Below are 15,869 nucleotides of genomic sequence, written 5' to 3'. Positions count from 1 at the left end.
GAAATCACACAGTGGGTTTGATGACATGAGAATAGACTGAAAAGCCCCAGGGTAACAAACTAACATGCTGCAGAGTGATGTCTGATATATTTAATGGCACTGGAAAAAAGTTTGTTGTGACAGCTGTGGAGTAGGATGGCTGGGAGGCTAGGTGAACTTGCAAAATGAGGTGGAGATTTCTGCCTAAAAATAAAGATGTAGAGTTCTTCCATCACTTATAAAGATAAGGAGGAGGGGTAGATGAGGCAGTGGGGGAAATAAAAGCTTTATGATCGTGAAGAGTGAAGCAGAAAAGCAGACATTCCTCAAAGACTGCTTTTTCAAAATTTTCAGAATTCCTCGTCTGGGAGAACATTTAATCAGTTGGAAAATCCCGGGTTTGGGAACACACACAGTTGAAGCTATCATTTACATTACAAAGCCCTTAAATTAGCCTTTTGACAAGTACAACTAAGGTAAAGACTAGTACAACACAACATGAATATAAGGCTTTGGATAATCTTATTACTTGGACCAAAAAGTCTAAAACACCAAAGGAAACAACTGTTTTACCAACTTCAGAAGAACTATTTTGATTTTCTGCAACTGAAGATACATATTGAAATCCTTGAAAGGTAAGTGTGACCTATGACCACACAGGCTCTGGTAGTGATATTGACTTATGCAGGCAGAAAAAGAAGTGAAAAGTTTTAAGAACTCTTAAGATTAAGACTGAGAATGTCGAAACATTCCAAGAGACACTGCAGCCATAGCTCCCCATTTGGCAGAAGTTCATACCCTATTTATAGTCAGTATGGGGGAAGTACTACAGCTTAAAATAGAAAGGAAGCAGCAAAAGGAGCTATCCCTTCCCAATTTCTTCACTCCAAGCTTTAGAATAGTAACAGGCTACCTTGATATATTTTTATTCCATAGCTTCTGCTAAAATGGATGGCAATAATCTTGAAGAATCACACCATAACCATGTGCAAAATACTGTATCAACAAAGCCACAGAAATGCTCAGCCAGCTACTTCTCTAAGAAGTCCAGACAAAAATTAAGTTAAGAATAACAAAAAAACCCATAAGCACTGAACAATGCCTCAGCCACACAGCAGCTGATATTATTCTTCTTAAGAAGTATGGAAAATACAGTTCTCAAAAAGGAGTACATTATCTTTTCAGATGCAAAAGATAGGAATTCAGTGGGATTTTTAGATGAGAACTCAAAAGAACAGAAATACTTAATGAATGGGAGGCAGTTAGGAAACAATGACACCAAAATACAATGTTGTTCGTATTACATTAAATGCATAATATATAGCTAAAGCCAGCTGATGGTGTTGAAAGACAACTGAAGGAAGGGGAAATGATTTTGGAAAATTAAATCAACACATACAAGAACAGGGCTACAATTTCATAAGCTGATATTTTTATGCTTAATTTCGTTCAAGTCCAGAACTATTGCCCTGCTGTAAAAAGCAAGACAGATATCTTGTACCATTTCACAAAATTCATAAATTACTGAGACACAAACTCTTCAGAATTGCAAATTTTTGTGTCAACCTTTCCTACAGGTGAAAAGTGCTCCCTTTTTAAGGAAGCAACATAACCACAGAAATCGTCTCTCACAACTTCTTCTGTACTTATGCTTGAACAATGCTTAAACTTCTTTCACTCAAAATTCTAAACTAAGTTTCTTTTTGAAAACATGTCCAACAAGACATCTTACATCCTGTATTATTTTAATTCATTCCCACAAATTGGACACAAAGTATTTTCCTTCAGAGTTTTTATTGACAGACTAGCAGACTGCATGCAGCCAAATGATGAAACCTATCTCCCTACCAGAAGGAAGCCTATGACAGAAGACACGAGCCATGAGCAAATGATCAATCCACACCTCTAGACAGCAAAAGCTGCTAAAATTGATGGACACATATTGTAACAGGAGCAAGCCAAGTTTTGTTAGGGCTGTTACTGTCAAAGGTTGGTGTGCCACTCCTGGGAAAGCCAGAAGGAATCCCACTGCCACGCATCTGGCACTCGCAGGAACTTCTTCATGCACCTCCAAGCAGCAGTTCCAGCTGAAGGCTGTTCCTACAGAATACGTGTATGCTCTATGGTGCTCTAGATTTTAGCCAGAAAATCTAAATACTTTGAATTTCTCTTTCTCTACAACTTCCTGAAAGGTGGTTGTAGTCAGGTGGGGCTGGGTCTCTTTCACCAGGCAACTGACAGAATGAGAGGACACAGACTCAAGCTGTGCCAAGGGAAATATAGGTTGGGTATTAGGAAAAAGTTTTTCATGGAAAGAATAATAAAGTACTGGAATGGTCTGCCTGGGGAGGTGATGGAGTCACCATCCCTGGATGTGTTTAAAAAAAGGCTGGATGTGGCACTTGGTGCCATGGTCTAGGTGAGGTGTTAGGGCATGGGTTGGACTCAATGATCTTGGAGGTCTCTTCTAACCTAGTGATTCTGTGATTCCAACAATTAAATCTCAGTTTTAAAGACAACTACGCATTACACTACTGAGGGTTAGGACATTTGCCAAAACGAACCACCAAACGAAGCAACCTTAGTTACTATTTATATAATGCATAACAGGAGTGCAACAGACCAACTTTTCTAAGGAATTTTAACAAAAATTGCAGCAGATATTTACAGATACATACATATTATATACCACCTCAGAATTAGAAACTTGTAAGTTAAATTCTTAGCATTTTCATATATGACAAGAATAATACGCCTCTACAACCACACATCTACAAAGCACTTTTTGCTTTGCATATGGAACAAATTTTTTCATTTTATATCAGCAGGTTCGGAGAAAAGTTACGCACATTAAACACCTTAAAGAAAAAGACCAAAAAAGGGCAATACCAACATTTTCAAAAGTATCCAACCATTTTAGCTACTTTACTTCATACATCTACAGTCCCAGTGTACAAACTATAAGTAGCACCATAATTCCAAATTAAGTCAATAATCATTCAGCAATGCTGAATATAAGATATTTAAGAATATTGATAAACAAAATTTCCAGATTAAAGTAACGGTAACTTTTTTGAGTGTCTTTCTCATTTGTCATGTTTTTTCATACAGTCTTTCTCTAGTCACAAGAAAAAGTAATTTCTTCATACTGCTACAGTAAAAAGCAATCAAGTGATTTTGTGAAGCTGAGAAGTCTGGTCAACATATTGCCAGATTTGTTAAGAACTTTTATTTTAGTCTTTCTCCTCCTTATTGTAGGATGCACCCACTGAATCTTCCTTTTTCAAAGCAACAAAGGATGAATTTGTAAATGCAATTATATAAAAAAGTGCAGGATCAAGAATTTCTCATTACAATTGACAGAAAAATTATCTTTATGATGCACACGTTCCTTTACTTATATTAAGGGTGGGAAAAGATATTCATTTCGATGAGATATATTATGAAGTATGTCATTTATGATTTCATCATGTTCACTAGAGCATAATACTGGTACTCAAATATCAAACTGTATTCCAAAATATCAACATCAGTAACAAGTTGCTACAGTTCAGTGGCAATCTACAACTGGGGCCACCATCCAACTGCAGAATACACTGAAATGTGAAAAAAAAAAGGCAAGAAAAAAAAGCTTAAAAAGCTTGAATGTAACAGACTGCTAGCAAGATAAATACACTTTACTTAAAGAGCTTGAGAGAAATCTGGGTTTTGGCCAATTCTGAGAAATAAATTAGCAGAACCAGACCTCTTTCTGATGTGAAAGAAAGCTCCAGCACCATTTTTTCATCAAAGCTACTCCCCAGTGCAGCACACATTTGATCATGAAGCACTACACTTACCATGCATAAGGCAGTTCTGATTCTGAATTTAACTTCTAATTACTTTTTACTGCCATTTAAAAGACAAAAATTATCGAACCATTTTGCTATTGCAGGATAAAAAAGTCAGCTAGGACAACAGACATGTATCAGTATTAATTTAATTTTTTTTTTGAGCAATGTTCAACACATCCCTGTACTACCCAGTACACAGACAGGCTAAGAGAAATATGCCTTACAACTACAGACAAAATGAAACAACAACTGGAAGAGGAGGGACCCAGAAGTGACACCTCCAAGTGGTTCAGCTGCCACATGAAAGACATTAGCACAACCACTCAGCCCTTTTTTTCTGACACTACCACGAGCAGACGATCAAAAGCTTGCTGTGCTGAATTAAATGGTCATGTTACAAAACATGCAACTGGAATCAAAGTGAAAGAAGAAAAAAAAAAAAAAAAAAAAAACACCAACAAAAATCAGACAACCTCCTCCACCAAAATATACCATGAACACACTAACTATATAGAGAGGACAGTGACAGAACGTGACCAACCCTCTCTCTGCAAATTTTTCTCCCTGATTTTGCACTGACATGATTCTGATACTGCACCTCAACAATAATATTCAGAGATTACGCCAAGAAAACAGACAAGAGTTTTCTCCTGGATCTTAAATACTTCTGCACAGTTCAGATTGTGTAAGGCAAGGCAAACACACAGTTGCCAGCTCCCAAACTCCAAAGAAGTTCTTACTCGCCTTTGAGAAAACTCAAAGCTCCTCAGCACTGACAAGAACACACCAGGTTCAGGTAAGTGACTGCACCTGAGCTCAGGAAGCACACAGGGACTTCAGACAAAGAGAGCCCAGAGAGCCCAAGGCTTCATTTCCACATCCCCATTGCTCCTCCTCCCTTCTGCTATTGCAGATGACAGCCACAAACTCCTCCTGGCTTTGCTGGACCAGTTATGCCTGATACACAACAAAAAGTGAAACTATTTTTACACTCTTTACATTTATGTTTATATACAGTGCAACCAAAATGAGCAGAGAGCTCAGGGAATTAAGACATCTCTGAGTTTGGTTCTTCCTCCAAAAAAACCTTCTGCAAGCACAAGCTTTGGCAACATGGCCTTAAACTGTTTCTAGTCACAGGACCAACCACTGAGGAGACAAAAGCTTGAAGAAACAAAGCACTTGGAGCACGCTACTTTGATTTAGCTATAAATGTTGGTTTTCAAACTCACACAATTGCCCAGTCATAATTACATAACATTCAGAGGGCTTTAACCACAGCATGAGTAAAGCAACTATCAAACATTTGGGACACTCTGGTGTTACTAGTGTGAGTTAAAAATGGAGCCTCTGCATCCTTCAGTAAATTTAGATGTTGAAAATGTCAGGCTCTTAATTAATTAAAAGAAATTCCAAGTTAAAATGGAATCAGTATTGGAGGATCACTTACACTTGGTTTTGATTTTATCACGTACATCAGCTTGCAAACAGAGGCAATCAATGAAAGTAGAGTTCACATGAAGTTACTAATGCTCCTTCATTCAAAAGCATCTCTGACTTCTTCATGAAGTGCTGATCCTTTCAGGATCATGATTTCACCACATGTGACTACACTTATGTTTTGGTTCTACTCCCCTATGACATCTTCACAGTTATTCCCTGAAACAGATATGATGGCAACAATAACCTTACAGCACCTTAATCCATGTTTACCAACAAGCCCTACTTGTCAAGCACAAAGTACTTAGATATAAACACGTGGAAAGCAGGCAAGGTCAGCAAGAAGCCTACATTTCTCAAGTTTACAATCCTATTTAATTCCTAGATTAAGGCTTTTTTACAGCAGTTACCTTTTACTTTCAGTAGAGCAGCTGAGTTTACACAGTCACCCACAGTTGCAGTGATGCTTGCAGCAAACAGCCCAGTTGTTACTTGTTACCATAGCTGAAAATGTTTTCCAGGGAAAATAGTTAACTTTCATCCTTCCTATGCCACTTGTCTGTAGGGACAAGCAATGTAAGTTAGCATAGGGAGGTAGTATTAGACAGGTGCCTACTCTAATTTTTTTTTATCCAGTACTCATCTGTTTTTCTTATTTAGAGTTCACATACTGATCAGCTCCCAACAGTTATTTTTATATAAGATTCTTCAAAGGAATTTTCCTATGCCCCCATTCCTGTCTTCAGCTGCTCTTGTTCTGGATTTTCAGGAAAGTCACTAAAAATCATAGAATGGTTTGGGTTGGAAAACACATTCAAGGTCACTCAATCCAACCCCCCTGCAACATGCAGAGTCAGCTTCAACTAGATCAGGTTGCTCAGAGCCGAGCCCAACCCAAACTGACCTTGACTGTCTCCAGGGATTGGGCATCTACCACCTCTCTAGACAACATGTTCTAGAATTTCATCACCCTCAGTATAAAAAAATTATCCTTTATTTCTAGTCTTTTTTTTAGTTTAAAACCATTGCCACTTGTCCTATCACAAGATGTCCCGTTAAAAAGTCTGTCTCCGTATTTCTTCTAAGCCTCATTAATTGTCAGAATTGCTTGAACAGTCTGAACCTGTACAACTACCAAAGAGCCTGGTACAATCCATCTCTACTGGGTACATTGCATTTGGCTATGCCAACTCTTCTAACAACTGTAGAGTACACCAGAGAGAACTGCAAAGCAAAATATATCTGTGGACGTGGGTGGCTTTGGTTGGTGGCTTTTGGAGACAAGCACATCTGCCCTCATTCAGTTACTCTCTGAAGGGCAGCCACAGAGACATTCCTGCTCACTACCACTCCTTCTGCAAGATTTCTCTTAAGCAATAAGACTTAAGTCCAAAATGAAGCGCAAATCACAGACCCTAGCTGCTGGAGCAATGTATATCAAAGTCAGTGCATGTGTATTTTACCAGCCTGGGCTGAGTGGGGCACAGATTTGGATCAGCTGCGTCTTAAGCACATCTAGATCCCAGCTACAGTCTGAAACTGACATTCACTTGCACCAGAACCTTGTCCATCTGATCAGCAGCTGAGAACCAATACATAAAAAGCAATTTTGCTTTGTTTGTAGAAATTAATAATAAGCATTAGTACTGGGAGGTTACTGCCAAAGAGAAAATGAAGATGTACTTCTCAAAGGAAGACTGGACTGCAGAAGACCCTGTGCTCTGAGGAACAGACAGCTCTGCTCTTTCACTGCCACCTGCGTGAGAATGGCTGACCAAACAAGAAATTAAAAGCGAGTTGACTTTGTTTTCCTTCTTGGGTATCTCACAGTGCATTGCTGAGGCAGAAATTGTCTGCTCTGTGTATTTTTCAGCAGCACTGAACAGATTACCTGAGATAAGTAAAGCATTTGTCTGCTTTACCTAGTTGTCCTAGGAGAAAATATTAATAGCCCACTGCAGTATACAGACTCATTCTTAAAGACTGATCATATGATCAATCTCAAAGAAATCAGCAGCTTACAATTCTTTCTGTTTCCAAAGCAATAAAGATTTTCATTATACTAAAACTACAAAAAGTGTTTCATAGTCTGCCACAAAAGAGGACTTGGGTTTTGTACAGGAGAACATGACCAGAGAGAGGGCTAGATCAGCCTTGTGATTCAGAACAGTATAAAACAACAGAATCAGAAACACGAATCTCAAAATGTGTGCAGAGTAGAAGGGGAAAACATTTAAGATAAATCAAATTTATGCTCTGGTCTGCAAATGTTACAGATAAAATAGTAGATGCTTTCCCAAGGGAGCCTAGTGGCTCAGATCATATTTTATGACCTCAAAAAAGAATATTTCTTTCTCAAATTACTATAGGCACGTGCATAATATTGTATAAGCCCCTTCTTGTGGGACTAATTGAAACACAAAATTCCTTTGGACTCACTTGCCTTAGGTAAATTCACAGTCAAGTACCTCCTCTGAAAAAAAAACCTAACAAAAAAATTAAAGGCACAGTGTATCGATGCACATGTAGCAGATGAAAGCTAGAAAAATTTGAGGAGGAGAGAAGAGTGGTCTCATTCCCTTTAATACAGTGTGTTCGAGCAGGAAATGTGCTATCACTACATTTAAGGAAAAGATCAGTCACCTTAACGAGCAACTTGAGAAAAAGAAAGAAAGAACACATAGGCAACAAAAAATTTAAACCCATAACTGTCTTCTCACATCAGTACTAAAACAGGCTTTAAAAGGGTGACAGCAATTCTCAGTTGGACAAGATGCTGAGTCTGTGGGGTCACAAATCAGGTTTGGGCAAATCCCGAGCCTGTAGAAACTCTCACTCAGTCGAACTAAATGCAAGATGGTCACTCAGGCAAGTTTAAAATAAACTTAGTTGTTTATAACTCCGATGATGTAAGGAATGTCTATGATATGTGACCTGAGAGTGACCTCCTCTTACTATAGCATAATGATCATTGATTTAAAATTTATCTTAGAGAAGTGAGATAGATTTGACTGATATATTTTCCTTTTTAAAACAGCATTAGTATTCTCCTGAAGTCAGGTTGTAAGATCACGGGTCCTCTGCCATACCTCTGACTGCAGTGTGTAGTACAATAAAACACTTTGCCAAAATACATAAATTCTTAGAGATGTATTTTAATCTACACGTCTATTCATTAGATACTTCTATCAAGTGTCTCTTGGCAGCAATAGCACCAAAGGGATTTCTACATTTTTCTCTGATCCACTGTGGAGAAAATTCACAGAAGAGACCTATGTTAATTAGACCTAAATAGTCTGATAAAACATTACTATTATTAATACCTACAGAAATAAAGAAAGAATCCAAATGAGCCAAGTATCTGAATATTTTCCATTAAATAAAAAAACAGGTAGGTAGGTAGGTAGATAGATAAATAAATTTAAAGCAAACCTCCCACCACTGGTCCAGTCCATCTCAAAATCAGAAATCAAGTATCTTGTAAGATCAAGGTACCAAATTACCATTTTTAAAAACTATAGGCTAACAAGGTTAACATTTTTCTCATGCTCACATACAATTTTTTCTTGTACTGTGAAACTGAAACAAAAAAGACCAAAGAATTCTTCAAAGATTCTGGCAAAAATACTGACTTAATCGAGTAATTGGCATTTAAGAGATTACACATCTGAGCTAAAACTTCACTACTGCCATCATAGTGAAAATGTAACTGACTTGGGGTCAAGTGAAGAAAGAACTTACATTTATTTCACTACTTTGAGATTACTGCAGACATTTGGCAACACAAAAGTGAAAGATTACTGCAACGCAGTTTTTGACAGATAATATTTCCTGTCGAGACAGAACAGAAAGAACTGTAGAGCTTCAAGATTGTAATCGTTTCGTACATTTCTACCCACAAAGTACTTCTTTAGGCAAAATATTTCACCCCTGCAGCTGCTACCTCTTAGATGTACTGCCACCCTTCATCTTCATCCTCCCACAATCGAAAAGAACGGAAGATATGACAAGGCAAAGTTTTCAATCTTAAAACAAGAAAGTTTTATACAATATAGCAGGAATAGATAAAAGAATCCCATGTGCATTATGAGTTTCTGCAATTATATCAACAGTAAGATATTATAAATTGCTTCCTTTCTCAAATCGGCATTAAAGACATGCAGGCATTTGCAAAACCGTGTTATAAAACACATACGAATTTATATGAGCTTTTGCTAACAGATGTCTCCCAACAGGGGTCAATGACAGGTTGTTCTTCCCCAGCCCAGATTTGCAATCTGTTTTTATCTGATTCACTAACTTATTGTTTCGCTGTTCAAAAGAATTATATGTATTTTAAAGACCAAGAAACAAGATCAGGTAAGACAAAGGCTTTGTATGAACCTCTAATGCTGTGGTGGCTTTGATCCAAGTTTATCTGCACAGCCTTCATCTGAATGACAGAAGTTTGGGTAAAGTAAAACTGATTGAAAGGGACAATAGATAGATGCTATTCAAGATAGGGTGGATATGTCTAAGGGAATTAGACAAAATTTAAAAGGAAACGGGACATAAGAACTCTCATGTACATGGCAGGCTTTGTGGGGTTTCTTTGTGGAAATAAGGATTTGAGACTTTATTAAAAATAATAATACAACAGAAGGAGCAACAGACAACATTGGAAGGTGATTTTAAGAACTGACAGGTAAGCATGAGAAAGACTTCTAATAAAAGCTTTCATCCCTGCAGAAAATTAGCCAGAACAAAATCAAGGCCAGCTTTTGTCACCCTAACTTAAATCATGAATTTTCACAAGCTAAAATAGAGAGATACATTACAGATAGATGAAGATGCAAGCAGTTATTCCATTGCCACACAGGAAGTCTGCTGTATTGCCATCCCAAGTATTGCTTTGTGAGAAGAAACACTCACATACTCTAATCAATAGATTTCAACACTGCTACAACAGATCTAGAGAATCTCCAGAGTAGCTCCAGAAATGGTAAAAACTGATCTAATTTTGAATAGAGCAAAAACAACAGACAGGCAAAATTTTGAAAATTAAGGTTCACTTAACAAGACATTAGGATTTTAGGCGCCTTTGTGTATGGCACTGTCTGAACAGGTACTTTTGGTACTCATGCAGCACTTAGGAAAGTCAGGTCCTCAAAATACTGCAGTTTGGAGGAAAAAAAGTAATTAATACACAAACAAAATTCTTGCACTTGTATCTTGAATTTGTTCTTTTTGTAGTTTTGAGCACACTTACAACTTGGCAGATATAACCACTATATTCAAAAGGTTCCTTTGCATCTAATGCTTTCTTAGTCAAATCTGATTCAGACCACGGAATTTACATATTTTTCATGTTTATGTTTTCTAATATTTTTATATATTATATTCACAATATTTATATATTTTTTAGCTTTCGGTCAGTGACTGCTGTCAACTTTGCTCACTTCAGGATCATGGCAGAGCATCATGCCTTGTCTAACACTGACCAGGCATCCCCAAGCACTGTGTGACTGCCAACTTCAAGCCCGTATTTGTTTTTAAATTAATAGGAACAAGAGGGTAAGAAAGGATTTTGTTTCACAGAATCACAAAATCAATTAGCCTGGAAAAGACCTCTGAGATCTTTGAGTCCAATCTCTGACTGAACACCACCACATCAACTAGACCCTGGCACAAAGTGCCATGTCCAGTCTTTCCTTAAACACCTCCGGGGACGGTGACTCCACCACTTCCTGGGCAGTCCATTCCAATGTCACTAATCACTCTGTGAAATTCCTCCAAATGTCCAACTTAAAAGTCCCCTGACACAGTTTAGGCTATGTTCATTTGTCCTGTCACTTATTACCTGGGAAAAGAGACCGACCCCCATGTGTCAACAACCTCCTTTCAGGTAGCTGTAGAGAATTAAAAAGTCCCCTGCGCCTCATTTTCTCCAGGGTAAACACCCCTGGCTCGCTCAGCTGCTCCTCAAAGCACTTGTGCTCCAGACCCTTCCCCAGCTCCACTGCCCTTCTCTGGACAAGCTCCAGCTCCTCAATGTCCTTCCTGTACTGAGGGGCCCAGAACTGGATGCAGTAGTTGATGTGTACCCTAACCAGTGCCCAGTACAGGGGGACAGTCACTGCCCTGGTCCTGCTGGCCACACTATTGCTGATCCAGGCCAGGATGCCATTGGCTTTCTTGGCCACCTGGGCTCACTGCTGGCTCATGTTCAGCCAGCTGTCCACAAGCACCTCCAGATTCTTTTCCGCTGCGAGACGCGATGGAATGTCCATGTTCCTCGAGTACGACCATGCTGGTGTCAGTCCAGCAAAGGGGAACAGCGGATACAGCGAGGCGGTCCCGACCCCCGCTGCCAGGCCGGGAGCTCCAGCCCGCCGACCGGGGCAGGGCCGGCAGCACCGCGGCTGCGGCCCAGCGGGCCAAGGCCCCACTGCGGGACGGGTGAGGGGCGGCGAACGGCAGCACACGCTGCACGGCTCCGAAGCGAGACAAGCAGCCGGGACTGAGCCCAACTGGGCGCCGAGAATGGCGGCCAGACGCCTCTCCTCCGGAGCCGAAACCTCCCGAAGAAGCGCTACAGCCCGGCGGAGCAGCGCGGGCAGCACGGGAGAACGCCCTGTGCGGAGGAGGAGGAGGAGGAGGAGGACGAAAAGGAAGAGGATGAAGCGGTGGGCAGAGCAAACACGCACCTTCCCCGTGCAGATCGGGCGGCGGCGGCACAGCCCTGAGCCCAGCCGGCTGCGGATGGGGGAAGGAGGAGCCGCCGCGGGGGTGGGAGGGGAGGGGCCGGGCCGCCGCTCGGGACCCGCGGTGCCCGCGTTGCCCCCGGCCCTGGCGCCTCGTAGCCCGGCCCCAGCCCAGGCGGGCCCGGCCCGGCCACTGCTGCCCAACGCCGGGGACTGATAGCATCACCCGCCACCAGCGGGTTTTCCAGGGGACTGAGCCTGTGAGGGCGGTGAGGCACTGCCTCCCAAAGAAGTTATGGATGCCCCTTCCCTGGAAATACTCAACGCCAGCTGGGATGGGGCAGCGTGATGTACTGAAAGGTGTTATTGCCCATGGGAGGAGACTGGAACGAGACAGTTTGTAGGTCTCTTCCAACCCACACCATTCTATGATGGTGTGATAATTCTATGATTGCACTTCCATAGCGAATGTGTGATACTGGTGCAAGGCACACAGAAAATGGATGAAGCACAAGGAGCCTTTCCTGCTGCCTGCACAGTAGCAGCATCCTTCTGAGTGTTTCAGAGCATGGCAATTTTGCTTGTGTCGTTCATTGATGTTTTCCAGCTGCCTAAGAGCCTTTCCTGCCTTCACACTCCTAGGAACTGAGGCAGGACCACTGCTCCTCAGATGGTGGCCGCCTGCAGAAGTAACATTGCACTCATTTAAATAAAGGTGTGTTTATAAAAACGCTTAGGTAAATGAGTGCAATTTCTTCTGTAGATAAGATCTTAAAATACAAACATGGTTCTTAATCTGCAAACACTTGAATTAAAGTTCTCATTTTATTCTAAGTCAATGGAACTACCCAGGTGCTTAAAGGTAAGGGTTTTTATGATCAAAGCCCTTGGTGCATTTCCAAAAAGCTGCTGTAGCAGGAAGACATTGAAGAATTTCCCTCTAGTATTCAACACTGTATTCCAATATTCATGAACTTTCTGCCTCAGTGAAATGAGTTATACTAATGAGCTTCATGGGTGTGTACCTTGAGGAGGGATTTGGAACACATTATTATAAGATAATGGCTGTTCCTGCCAACCTGACTCCTCCACCTCTGTATTTGAGGTGACTCATTTGTATTTTTTCACTTGTATTTCTCAGTACAGCATCTGAACAGTCTGTTTTTGCAGCTGGGACTGTGTCTTCTGCAATACAGATCAGGGAGCATACTGGTGGGATGAAACAACATATTTCTCAAACTGCCACAGTCCTTAAGAGTCCTGTTCCATTGAGGGTAACAAAACAACTGCTTCAACAGAAATGCTACACAAGGAAATGGCTGTCAGAGATTTTCCTTTCTGGTTCCTTCCTTGTGGCACATTCTGTATATTCTTTACTTGTAGTATCCTGTAAGCTGTAAGCGTCCATCTAGTACTGTATCTCTGGAAAGAGCTTATACAGTGATTCATGTGATAAATATGTCACTGAAAGTCGTGCAAGAAAATATTATATCCTCAAAGTTTGGCTGTTACACCCACAATACCTTGAACTTAACTACCAATGTACAGCCTTCCTTTTCAGTTTCAGCAAGAGAGAACGCAGGGCATTTTCATGAACAAGCTCGTGTAAAACTGTACTTGCAGTATATGCATTTAGGATTTTGGTTGATACATGAGAGTAATTTCATTTGCTCCCTTAACAATTAAATCACTTCACCCAATTCATTTCCCATTATTTTTTTCTTAATTAGTTTCCTTTGCTAATCCTTCTATACCAAGAAGTTGAAAGGAGAGCCAGGCCATCTTTTTTTCTCCTTCATCAAATAGTCAGAAGGATAGAGATATCTTGGTGTAGCTGTCATTAATCCCAGGTCAGAGGGTAGTGAACTCTCTACTTTAGTCTCCCGCTGTCCTTGCCAGAGGAGTAACAAAAGCAAGTTAAGAGGCATAACAACAAAACCTAGAGCTCCACCCCTCTTCAGCCAGCAACATGCACAAATCTGCTTATAGGTTTGAAACACGTCAATACTCATTTAACTTCGGAAAGGGTATTTTCCTTATACCCATCTCTTATGTGATTGTCTCTATTTTGCATTATTCACTAAATACATAGATTTGTTTACAACCTCAAGACTTTTGGATTGCTTGGTTTTCCCTACTCAGGACTGTAATTGTAAATCTGGGGGAGTCTGGAGCAGAAGAGTCTTGTGATCAGTTTCACAAACTTTATAGGCTATTATGCTGGACAAAATCCCAGCCCCACCATCCAGAAATCATCTTTGTCATCCATCTTGCATACTCTTTAACTCATAAAGACTATCAGGTGTTTGAAGGTATCTGTATGGGTGCATCACTTCTGTGATTATACTAGTAGAAACAGTGTCAGAGTCAAGAACTTACTATTAAAGAAAGGGGTTGGATATATATGAATGTCAAAAATAATCAGAATTATCTGTTTGTAACTTGGTGCTTCAAGGAATAACTGGTACCTAACTCCTGGAAAGGGGAATTCAACCTAAAATGAGGACATATGACACTACTTACTGTTGGATTTTTTCACCTCCTATTATACAGCATGTGAAGCAACTGGTGGAGTGTGCTGTTAGGCACAAAACACTGCCTGAGCGGTTCCTGAATCTCTTCTGATGCACAATTGCTTGGTACAATGTTTCCCCCTGCAAAGAAGAGGGAGTGACATGATGCTACTTTGCTGTGCTTTGGTTTTCCACTCCATTTAGACAGCATGGCTTTTGGAGCAATATCTGCTTTGGTTGTCCTCCAAGCTTTATTGAAGTCTCTAAAATATGACTGTATTAAAATAATAAGAAGAAATCACAAGCATATTCACATACTAATTATTATGCAAAGTAGGGAGGGGGAGAGAAGAAAGTATGAGATTCCTTTGAAAAGCTGCCAGCACAGGTCCAAATACAAAAGGTGTTTGAAGTGGGAGCACACTGTACAGACTGAAGAATTACCAATATACCAATTATCCCTTGTTTAGGAGTATACCCATTTTATGACATTTATTTACTTTAGCATAGCAATTTTTAATTTTTTTAAACATTTTTTTACTCCCAAAAGTCTCCTTTAGGTCCACAGTGGGTTTTAGAACCACTACAAGATGTTTTCTTCATTTTAAGGTTTTCTCTGTTGCTTTGCACTGTAGGCAGGTAAAAATGGACTGCCAATTAATGCAAACTTCACCTTTAATTCCCTCTTTTTTTTCTGTTAAAGGAGCTGAACAGAATTACTCGTAAGTTTCAAAGAACAGTTTTTCTTCAGTTCTTTGCAGAAGGAAGTATTTAAGCTTGTTCTTATATGTCTCCATTTATGCAGCCTAGCAGCAAATAAATATATCCTAGTAATGGGAAAAAATCAGGGACATAGTGAAAGAAAAACAGCCTGCACCTCAAAACATGTATTTTTCTACACAGGTCTGTTTGCTTTTTTGCTACTGTGTCAGAGACTTGTTTATTTCAGGTATCAGGATCAGATCATCAGGCAAGAACTGAACATCTGCCAGCAGTGGGCTGGTAGGGGGTGCTTCCTTGGGAGGCATCGTAGCTGCAACCTGGCCTATGTAGGTTTGCAGTCAGAAGTCAGCATTAGTTGCCTCAATTTTCTATGCATTGCTGATACAAGCCAACAAAATGAACCCTCTCCTGCCAAAGTGAAGTCTCCTCTCCGAGTAACACCAGCCAAGATAGCCAGCAGCAAAATGCCACTGTATATGTGCTCCTGGCAACTGCAAGCCCTTCTGCTGTTACAGGCTCTAGGAGCAAAGGCACACAACATCTCAAAAAAGCCATGATGAACACACATGATCCAGGGACATAAAAATGTCCACAATTCATGACCCCACATAAGTTCTGTCAGCAAAATCTGCTGCTAAAGACATAGTCTGGCAGAGTGATTTCTCCACAGACTACTGCATGTTTTCTTACAGGGGCAA

General features: G+C 40.3%; 1 protein-coding gene across 1 annotated transcript in view; it reads right to left on the bottom strand.

The window, feature by feature from the left end:
- CPQ (carboxypeptidase Q) overlaps nucleotides 1-12,019 on the bottom strand; it is a 141,998-nt gene extending 129,979 nt beyond the window's left edge. Inside the window, exon 1 of the mRNA XM_014879795.2 lies at nucleotides 11,939-12,019. The gene's annotated coding sequence lies outside the window, so the exon portion shown is untranslated. The remainder of the gene's footprint in view (nucleotides 1-11,938) is intronic.
- Nucleotides 12,020-15,869: the final 3,850 nt, after the last annotated feature.

Source organism: Sturnus vulgaris, chromosome 1 (assembly GCF_052056855.1).
Source record: "Sturnus vulgaris isolate bStuVul1 chromosome 1, bStuVul1.hap1, whole genome shotgun sequence".
NCBI lineage: Eukaryota > Metazoa > Chordata > Aves > Passeriformes > Sturnidae > Sturnus > Sturnus vulgaris.
This window is presented reverse-complemented; position numbering and strand designations above follow the sequence as displayed.